The sequence below is a fragment of the Chinchilla lanigera genome, unplaced genomic scaffold, assembly GCF_000276665.1.
Source record: "Chinchilla lanigera isolate Chin_1 unplaced genomic scaffold, ChiLan1.0 scaffold00069, whole genome shotgun sequence".
NCBI lineage: Eukaryota > Metazoa > Chordata > Mammalia > Rodentia > Chinchillidae > Chinchilla > Chinchilla lanigera.
The window spans coordinates 6988839-6999923 of NW_004955470.1; the positions used below are offsets into that span (position 1 = coordinate 6988839).

The 11085-nt window shown below is 57.0% G+C and overlaps 1 protein-coding gene across 1 annotated transcript in view; it reads right to left on the bottom strand.

Annotated features, from left to right (window-relative positions):
* Positions 1-11085, bottom strand: part of Tbc1d8 (TBC1 domain family, member 8 (with GRAM domain)) — a gene marked incomplete in the record, with an annotated part of 95806 nt that overhangs the window by 72286 nt on the left and 12435 nt on the right.

Here is an 11085-nt window from a genome sequence, read left to right on the forward strand (position 1 = left end):
CGCTGCAGCCGGGCTCCTAAAGTAAATACAAAATCTTTCCCAACCTTATTCCTCAAGTGAGGAGCTATAAACATGCCTGACCCTAAACCTGCTCTGCACGCTCAAGGCTCGAGCCTGCCGTACCCTAGAAGGTGCTCGTGAATAAGCCTTGGACCAGCCTCTGCTTTGCCTCAGAGCAGATGTAGGGTCCCCTCTGCTGCGTGGAGCCCCTCAGCTGGACAACGCACTCCAAATGTATACCTGCAAGCATCCTGCACGGAAACACCCAGGAGACACAGGTCCCAAGCCTGGGAGTCACCGTGCCTCACGGACACGCGTGGCTGCGCCACTCCCCAGATGCCATCCACTTGGCCAGCCACGGATCTGAAGTTATCTTCTAGCAGGACGCTCCTGCAGCGGTACTAAAGATCCTGTGATAAGGAGATTATTCAAGCCTATAAAAATGGAAAGCCACGGACATACAGGTAGACAGAAAAACCAAGACTTCACCAAGAAGCTGGCCTTTAAACTGGGCGTGGTGGGGCACACCAATAACCCCAGCACTCAGAAGGCTGAGGCAGGAGGATCACTGCAAGTTCGAGGCCAGACTGGGCTATACAGTTCAAGACCAGCCGGGACTACAAAGCAAGACTCTGTCTCAAAAAAGAGAGAGAGAGGGAGGACTGGGCTCTGAGACCCGATACAGTGTTCAGATGAGTGCCAGCTGCCAGAGACACGGGTCAGACAAGTGCCCGCTCCCCCTGCGCTGCCAACCCAGAACCACCCAAGACGTGGCACCGCTCTTTAATTAATTAATTATTGAGACAGGGTCTCACAACACAGTCCAACTCACTATGCAGCCCAGGCTGGTCTCCAACTCCAGACGATCCTCCTGCCTCAGACTCCAGAGAGCTGGGATTACAGGCGTGCCCCGCCGCACCCCGCTGTGTGCAGCTCTCCCTGGGTCGAAGGTCCTTCTGGTGCCACCCCGCCCCTCCTTGTGGCACTCCACCCTTCCCTTTTGTGGGGAATCCTTCCAGACACCTCCTGTCCCCCTTTTAATCCCTAACCTGCCCCCCTTAGGGACCAGAACCCCCAGTCCAGGAGGCCTGAGCAGCAACAAAATGCAATGCGGTCAAACAGAACGGCACACACCGTGTTCCCCGGCCCATCTCCGCTCCCAGGACAGCCAAGGCGGCCTGGGGACACATTCCTGGTTCCACCGTGTGTTGGAGCAGCGCCTGCTTAGCTCAAGCATCTTAACAGCCTGGTGTACCCTGGCACCTGGTACAACACACATCCTGCTTCAGGCTGAGTCACTATTTTGACCTCTTTTTTTAATTTAATTTTATTTATTTTAGCACCAGGCTAAGGCTGTAGCTCAGTGGTACAGTTCTTGCTTCGTATGCACAATGCCCTGGTTCGACCCCCAGCACCACCCAAATATATATATATATTTATTTATTTAGTGCAGTACTGAGGATTAAACCCAGGATTTACACTAGGTACCTCTCTAGCCCTTTTTTTGAGATGGAGTCATGGTAAGTTGCCTGGTCTAAACTGTAACTTACAATCCTCCTGTCTCAGCCTCCCCGAGTGCTAGAATTACGGGAGTTCGTCACCACACTTGGCTTTGACATCCAATTTTTAGTAATCCCAAGTGGTATTTACCCCCAGCCCCAGATCACACACAGCACCAGTTGTGAACAATCTTCTCCAAAACCCTTCCTTAAGAAAAAGTAGGCTGAGTTTCAATTTGTCCTCCTAAAAGTGATTTCTTGATTATAAATTCATTTGACTGTAGAAAATTTGGAGAACATATAAAAGGAAAACTATTCGGCTACTCCGTGCCCACACAGAATACCCTGAAGACTGGAATGGAAGCATGCACGCAAGATTGAACATGAAGTACAAGGATTGTCTCCTGCTAGACCGCTGCAGAAAGGCTGCTGAACTTGTTCGGTGAGGCTCAGGGCACGGGGCACGCAGATCAGTGCGCTGCCGAGTGTGGTCAGCAACGCGGCAGCCGCCCCACGGCGCCTTCTGCTGCCTCCGCGGCCCAGCGCGATCACCGCCTGCGGGCCGGCTCGCTAATGGCCCCGCATGTAATTAGAGGCAGGAAGCGGAGCTGGGAGGATTCGATAATCAGAGAAATAAATACGGCAACAGCGCGGCCTTTGCAAGGCGGAAATCAATAGGAGGGCTCTGGGGTCACGCATAAAGACAGCTCCACGGGCTCTGTGGGAAGGGAGAGGCAGGGCGCAGGCGGGAGGCTCCGGCTCCTTCCTCCCTTGCTCGGGAGCTGCACAAAAGCAGACAGAGCTGGAAAAGCAGAAGACCTCGGCTTCATCGGGCCAAGCGAGTAATGCGCATCTCAAGACCCAAGCAGTTTCTAAAATAAACATCTTCCTGACCACCACGACGGGCCGGGCACAAGACGGGCACTGCCTGGCAGGCGCCGTGCGTCGCACTGGCTCAGAGCAGCGTGCGGGTAAACCAGACCTCGCGCAGGCACAGCTGTCTGCAGGGCCTTTACTCCTCGTCACGAAGCCCACACTTTCCTCTGGCTTTCGTGTCAGCCTCGGTCTTTGATAACAGTGTTTTCAGGCATCAAATTACATCTAATTTGCTGCAACTAAATATTTACAACCCACAGAGGCTTAAGCGCAGGTGGAAGAGCGGGACGTTTTGGGTGCTGTCGTCTCCAGCACCGGAGTACCGAGCTCCCAGCACACCCTGAATAAATCTTTGTTTAAGGAACCCTTTGAATGCGATACATTCAAAGGGCAGGGCTCTGTCAGCCCCAGGAAGGACACTGTCCATATGCTAAGGAGCTGGAGGCCTGCGCACCCGGGTCTGATCTTGATGCCCAGTTCCCATCTGTCACTCTTTCGGGGACTTGACACGCAGCAACAGTTCATGCTCCGTGGGGCCCACTAATCTCTTCTCGGGCTGGGCAGAAGATACACCACTTCGGCTTCGCCACTAAGTCTCCCAAGGAGGAAAGTCTCTTTGTTTGGGAAGAACAAAAGCGCGCAACACGTAAGTCTCTGCAGACACAAAACGTGCGTATGAGATGCGGAGGCTGCCGTGTAGCCACACAGTTGGGCACTGAAGCATCAAGTCTACAAAGGAGAAAAAGGAGTGTGGAAGCAAACGTGGACCCGAGGGCGGCGGGACCTCTGGGAAGGCGACATCAGCAAAGCCTGGTCTGCAGAACGCCCCAGCCGTGAGTCACAGAGGCTGTCGCCGTCTCCAGGTTCCCAGGTCATCCACCAGGGCTCACCCGGGGCAGGTCCTAACAAGGGCCAGGGCTAAGCGAGGAGGGCCCGCGACGGTGTGCCCTGTCCCTGAGGCCACCACACACGGTGTGGACAGCGCCCGCTAACCTGTCTTTAGGAAATCTGTCCTCTGACCCCCGGATGAACTTCCGCCCACATCTGCAGGCAGAGAATACACGATAAAAAAGCAAACTGGAGCCAGTGATTAGGAGGAAAATCAAATAAAATTAAAATTTAATAAGGTGGAGCGGAGGTGGCTTAGCGGGGGCAATTTCCTTCCGCAGACTCACGGACAGCTCAGGACTGCAAGTTCGCTCCTGGGAATTCTGAGGGTGAAATCTGATTGTTCACAGCTTCCCACGTAGGAAAGCCTGCAGCAGCCTTCTGGATCCCACACTCCGAGATGCACCAGGACCGGTTGTCTGCAAAGTGCTCCACACCCGAGCCGGGCCCTGGCTGTGCCCTCCGTGCCGTGGCTCTTACCTTCGGGGCGCTCGTGCTGGAGAGGAGCACACCGCAGGGAACAGCGTGGACGTCCGTCTCGGGTACAGCTAACACTGTCACAGGAGCCCACGGGACAAGCAATGGTACAGAGGCGTCTAAGTTTTCAGAGCAGCGGGAGCAGAAACGCATACTCAAAAAATCTGCCCTTGACCTCACCACCTCAACAGACCCAGCTCAGTGCTTCCGGCTTTCCTTGGTACTGGGTGAAACCTCTTTCGTGGAGAAGAGCAAGTAGGCCCTCAGAGGGCACACACACGAGCATGCACACTCACGCACACGCACTCGCCCACATGCACGCCTGCCTACAAGGGCGACGGAGCAGGCAGCTGCACCTCACAGCACAGCGCGGACCCACAGCCCAGCATGCCAGGCCCGCGGCAGGTTTTCTTCATCACCTTCTCTATTTCTGTGTCATTCTTCTCCTGGGGTCTCAGAAACTGAGAAACAGCGTCTCACAGGAAGACCCTGCACCGCCCCACCTAACACCCTCCAAGGGCAACGCCGGCCTTCGGGCCTTCCTAGCGGAATACATTCCAGCTCCTCTTACCAGGAGTGCCTCTGCGGACAAAGAGGGCGTCAGGGAGAAAGAACTCCAGAGGGCTTTGTGGAAAAAGAGAGCAGTGTCTTGTTCTCTCTCCGCGGTAGTGGGACCGGCCGTGCCTGCGGGAACACAACCCTCTCGGGACCACCTGTCACGGGGCAGCACCGGGCAGGCCTGTCTGCGCCCCTACCCTGGAGGTGGCCGCTCAGACTCCGGGCTCAGGGGAGTGCACGGCTGACACCGGCTCACACAGCAAGCGAGCGGGTGGCAGCTGCTACTCACACCCAGGGGCGACGTCCCCAGCGCAGCCTTCACCACAGAGCTTGGACCGGTAGCCAGGGTGTCTCAGGGGGCGGCTCGTGTCCCCTGCAGGGAGACCTGAGCAGCAGCCCAGGGCTGGCGGCCACTGTCCCAAGGGGAAGGAGGTGTGCTCGGGAGGTGACTGCACCCCACAGTCCCCACAGAAGGTGGATCTACGAGGGGCTCTCCCTTCTCCTCGATGTCTCTACTTTTCGACACTGGCTTTACTCAGGAGATCATGTGCGAAAGCATCACCGCATTCATCTCCGCGTTTAAAGAACTAAATTCTGACTGAAAACGATTTTAAAATAACACCATGTTAACAATTTTGTTGTGTTTCGCTCCCAAGAAGGACAGCCCCTTCCATACGGTAGTGCCATAAATACTGTGCCTGCGCCCGAAATAAACTCCGGGGCTACTCAACACTTCAGTTGCTAAAGGCCTGAAAACAGACGGAAAACCAGGCACGGCGGGGCACGGCGGCACACCTGCGATCCCAGCCGCTCAGGAGACGCAGGCAGGAGACTCGAGCTCAGGGCCGCCTGGGCAACGCCCCGCAAGTCCCGTTTTGAAAGTAACAAAACCTCCCTTGGATACATAAAAATATAAAAGGAAAACCAACTTAAAAACACTTTCCCCGGGCTTTGAAAACGCGGTCTCTCACTAGCCTGCAGCTCACGCAGCACCGAAGGCTGGTGGCCAAGGTGTCACCTGTCCCTGGCCACAGCAGGACTGGACGCGTCCACGGGCCCCTGTGTGACAACACAGAGGCCCAGCACCCGTGACACGCAGGTGTGCAAGCCGCTACCGGGGGAGGCGGGAGGCGCCGTGTCACGCTCAGGCCAGGGCCAGGGCGAGGACCCAGCGGCCTGCAGGTGTCACAGAGCCGCCGAGCGCCCAGCGCGGTACTCGGGCGACGGGCCGTAACCGGCTCAGCGGCGACCCACAGGACTGAGCGGGCTGCGACCACCCTGCTGCTTCCCCGGCGGCGGCCCCCTGGCACGCTCCACGCCGGCGCGCACGCTGGCAAAGCCACACCAACCGCCCCTCCCACTGCAATCATGAGGACGGTCGCAGCGCTTTCACCAGGGCGCGTGCCGTCCCCATGCCCGCCAGGCCCGCAGGGCCAGCTGGGGAACGAGGAGTCCACACTACACCGGATGTTCTGGTTCTGCAAGGAGCCCGGGGAGAGAGGCAAAGCCTCCGAGGACACCTCCTGTCCACCTGGGGCTCCTGTCGGGGTCACGGGCCGCCGGGGCCAGCAGGACGAAGGGACACGGGATTCTCAACCTCTCCCGTCCCCTCGCACGCCGGGGAAGGGCTCGCCACTGCGCGCGCTAGGTGCCTGAGACGCTCCCCAGCCACAGGCTCCAGGAGAGTGCGCTCGGGCCTCCTGAAAGTCACTTGCAGAAGTCCCCTCGGGCTTCTCTGCGGGCCACACGAGAGGGAAACTGCATTTCTACTCCCCAGGCCCTCGGAGCACTGCAAAAGAAAAGACGAGGGGACACCTCAGCTAACTCCGAGCGTAAGCAGCTGGCTGAGTGCAGAGATGCGGCCAGGGTTCTCAGCAAGCCCACAGCTGGCAGGAGGTGAACTGGGGTTGTTCCCAAGCACAGAGGACTCTATCCCTACAGCTGCCGGCCATAGGCCACGCCTAAACCTGGGGATGAGAGGACACGGGGCTTTTTTCCTCCCCAGCTTTGAGGACCTAACCCCCACTCTGACACAGTCCCCGTTAAGCAGCTTCCAGTTCTCACCCACCGCTTGGGAAGCTGAGGGGGCAGGGGGACACAACCAGAGAGTGGGGGGGCGGACCCCTCTTTTGCCGCCCCCCACCTCGCCCCGGGGGGCACAGCAGGACTCCCTACTCCTGGGGACAGGAAGCCGGATTCCCCCACAAGCCTCGGCCCTACCTTCTCAAGGGCCGTGGAGCCAAGCTCTCTCACGGTAAACAACCTAAGATCACCAAGGTCCCTGACCTGTGTGTGCAAATCAGTTTCCTCTGAGCAAGTGGTATTTTTATGCTTGTTTAGAAAACAAAGTCCCCATGACAAGAGCGCCCGTCCTCCCTCCCCAGATCGGGCAGCTTCCGGCCACTCCCCCGGCCAGCGGCAGTCCTGGGACAACTGCGAGGGGGCCCGGGAACGGCACCTACAGGCGCAGGGCCAGAGCTCGGTTCTGAGCCCCGGGCTCCGCATTTCTGACCCGCCCTTCCCGACCACTGCCCTCCGAGGGTGGACGCGGCAGAAAGTGGGGGACAGGCGCGCTGCAGGACCTGCGCATGCGCACCGCCCCCCCCCATGCCCTCTGACAGATTTGTGCAGCACTTGCAGGTCAGGAGCTTGCAAGGTGTTACACAGATATTCACACACGCATACACACACGCGCACGCGCGCACACACACAGGCAGGCACAAGACCTTTTCCCAGAAGTTTTATTTCTACAAAGCACAGGCGAGCCTGTGTGATCTGCTAGCCATGTCCCTTACTTCTGAAGTCCTTCCTTCTGTTCCCAAAGAAAGCCTTGGGTCGGCCCCGCGGCCTGACTTCCAGTAACCTTTTGCAAAAAGCAACCCCAAAGCCACAGGCCCACAAGGTCAGAAATAACACGTTAGGCAACGTTTCCTGCCTTTCTGTACCTAACAATAGTGTGGACGGCCTGCACGGGGAGGTGCGCAGCGGCGGGGCAGCCGAGAGGTTCAGGAGTATTTCAATGCACTATTTAACCGCTGTCGCTTTCCCCACTGCCAGTCAGGCAGAGTAACCAGTATTAATTAAATATACATTGCCATTAAGTACATCAAACTCGGAGACACCCAACCCTCCGCCTGAGCATCAGCCACGACACTAACTGCCGAGCGGTACCGAAGACGCGATCCGCGCCCACAGCGCTCCACTGCGCACGCGCACTCCACAAACGCTTTGGGGTAAGCGCTGCTGCCCGCCGCACTCGAGAGAGAGAAGTGACGCGCTCTGCTGCCACCAGCTTGGCCGGCTGGGGCGCCGCCCTGGACCTCAGCTTGCCAGCTGGGCTGCCAAGTGGCCAAATCAGGATCTCGAGGCCCAGGGATATAAAGCAAAGGAGGGGAAGGCGGTGTGACAGGTGTAAGGAGACACGCAAACGGGTGGGGTCGCGGTGCTAGTCAGCAATGGGCGTTTTCCTTTTTTAAATTAGATTGGAAGAAAAAGGCACTCTAGGCTGGCTGTTCTTCCCTGGAGGAAATGAAGATTGGCAGTGGAATAATAAAGACACACAAAGCCAGGCTTAGCTGTTTTTAAGGACCGTATTTACTCTTCTCAAAGCTTTGTGGAGAGCAGGGCGAGGTGGCGCACTCCTGTAATCCCAGCACGCGGGAGGCTGAGGCAGGAGGATGGCTGTGAGTTCGAGGCCAGCCTGGGCTACATGGTGAGCTCAACGCCAGCCTGAACTGCATAATGAGACCGTGTCTCTCACACACACACTCAAAAAAAGACATAAGGTCAGTGAAGACAGGGGCCACTTCCTGAGCTAGGTGGGACAGGCTCATCCCATCCTATTCTTCCAAGACAGCTTCATTCTATGTCCAAGTCATCAAAAGTCAGACGCAGCCCCTCTGCCTTCTGTCCCCTGCAGGAATGGAGTGGGGGACACAGGGGCTGGGGACTGGGTCCCCAAAGGTGTTGGAATACCACAAGCTTGGTGCCAAGCTGAGAAAGCAGCCCCAAGGAAGCCTGGCAGGTGCCCCTCTGCATGCACCCTGCCCCCCAGGCTGACCAGCGTGTGCACCCCTCACAGGGCACAATGGAGTCTGCAGGAGCAGCAGCCTGGCCAGGGACCGGGCTTCCGAGGATGGCGGAGGGAGGTGAGAGCCCCTCCTCCTCCTGGGGCAGGAGAGGAGCCAGAGCTGAGGGGCGGGGCAGGGACAGGCGTTAACTGCAAACGTGGGTACGTGAGAGGCAAGCCCGGCTCCTGAGCTCCACCAGGCCCTTCCCAAATTGCCGCCTCTCCCTCCAGAAGCTGAGGGTGAGCGGGGCGTGGTGGTGCACACCTGTGATCCCAGCACTTGGGAAGCTGAGGCGGGAGGATCCCCCAGAGTTCAGCCTGAGCTCCACAGCAAGATCCTGTCTCAAAAGAACTGAAAAAAGGAAGTTGAGGGAGAAAGACAGTGTTCACACGGGGCCTGTACAACAACTTCACACACACCGCTTCCGCTACTCTGTAACAAACAGGGAACAACGAATAACTAACCACAGGGCTAATAAGCACCACCCCCAGGGACTTCAGATCAATTTACTGATAACATTCTTATTAGTTACTTATTAGTAGCTCAGTGTCACTGAAGAGGAAGCCAAGGTCGCAGGGTAATAGGAACAGTCTGTCTTCTCTCCCACCTCCAAAGAGCACTATTCCTTTCCTAACACTGAAACGCAGATGGAACTGAGAAAGTGTCAGAAAAATCCTCCAAAGTCAGGTTACCTTTCAGTCTCCCACCCACATCTTAGTTACAAAAAACAAAACTACACGAAATCCAACCTGGGAATGGTGGTGGTAATCCCAGCACTCAGGAGGCTGAGGCAGGAGGATCACCCAAATTCAAGGCCAGCCTGGACTACATAGCAAGACCCTGTCTCAAAAAAACAAAAACAAACTGAAAAAAACCGCGAAATCCAGAGGGCTGAACAACAAGCTTGAAAGAATCCAAGTTGAAGTCTAATTCTCCTTCTTTTCCTTGAATGAATAGCAATGCCTCCTCTAAACAAACTTCAGACTTCCAATTCTTCCTTTAACCTGAGCGGGAAGAGAAAGGGTCTCACAAGCCAGGGACCCTGGGCGGGGGGCTACGGCCCCGGAGGTACAGCTCGGTCCACAGCAGCCAGGAGGAGCGAGAACCAGACTCGAGAGTCAGGGTCCTCTCAAAGCTGAACACAGAAGGACCCGGGACCAGCAGCTGCACTTCCGGCCTGCTCCAGAGAATCGGGACACTCAGCCACCCTTGTGCAGCGCGCGCAGAGCAGCGCCAGTCACAGGAGCCGGAACGAGGAAGCAGCGCACGACGCCCTTGGCAGACAATGCCGCATGTGTGCATGATGGAATCTTATTCAGCCTTCAAGAACCTTTTTGTTTTGGTTTGGTTTTTTGAGACAGGATCTCACTATGCAGCCCAGGCTGGCCTCAACCTGCAGCAATCCTCCTGCCTCAGCCTCCCAAGCGCTGGGGTTACAGGTGTGCACCGCTACACTGGGCTCCTTGAGAATCTTGAAAACATTAAGCTAAGTGAAATAAGCTAGACACAAAGAGACAACTACTGTAGGAGCCTCCTGCCAGGAAGGGCTTGGAAGAGTTACACTTACAGAGACTGGAAGCAGCTGCAGGGGTTCAGGGTGAGGGCTGTGCAGCTATTCAGCAGGCACAGAGTTTTTGTTTAGGATGAGGAAGTTCTAATCCAGGTGTGGTGGCGCACGCCTATAATCCCAGCACTGGGGAGGCTGAGGCAGGAGGATCACTGAGAGTTCAAAGCCAGCCTGGGCTCCATAGTGAGAACCTGTCTCAAAAAAGCCAAAAACCAAAACAAAGAAAGATGAGGCAGTTCTGGAGGCAGAGGGCAGCAACCGCTGCACAGAACAACTGCAGTAATGCAGCCGGACACGGAACTCCAGTGGGTAGGACGGTGAAGCCTATGATATGGGGATCTGACGAGACTTCCGTGCCTGTCACTCAAACCACGAGCCACACCCGGGTCCCTCGAGGCAGGAGAGGCGGGCTCTGTGGCTGAGGCAGGCACGGGAAACCCTGCTTCAGGGGTGCCCTTACTCTGCCAGAAAGGGCCACGGCCTCCTGCGCCCTGCTGTGCCGTCCGAATGAAGCAAGGTTGGCTACGGACCGGGCCCTGGGGGCGCAGCCTCCAGGAGTCCTGCGTGAGCCGGGCGCCCATCCTCATGACCCGGGGCCTGGAACCCGCAGCTGCTGGGTTATTTTTAAGTGGGAAAACGAGTCCACTTCAAACCAGCTGCCTCCGGAAGGCTGCTGAGCCACCACACAAAAGAAACCAAGAGCGGAGGAGGCCTGGAAGCAGCGGCAGAGAGGCTGAGCCCACGCCCAGGGCCAAGGGGCGCCGCCGGAGGGACAGAGGTCCACGCCCTGACGCCCGCCGCAGGGCCCCGTGTGCACAGATGCTAGCAGCCTCGTCCCCGCAAGGGGAAGCGGGCGGAAAGACTCCGGGGACAAAAGCTGCTTATTCAACTAGCACGGGCCGCCTCGAGCTTGCGGCCTTGAAGATGGAGCTCAGCGGCCGAAAGAGCACGCCCGGGCAGCGCCCGTTCCAGGGCCAGGACTCAAAACCTCTTGGAGGACGGAGACAACACTACAAAATACAAGGTGAGATTTAAAAAAATGCAGCGTTTAAATAAAACAACCAAGCAGATCACGAGTGACTATGAATTCCCCTTAAGATACCCCTCCGTGCTTCAGACACTTATTCCCATGCTGTCACGGTTGCCTCTA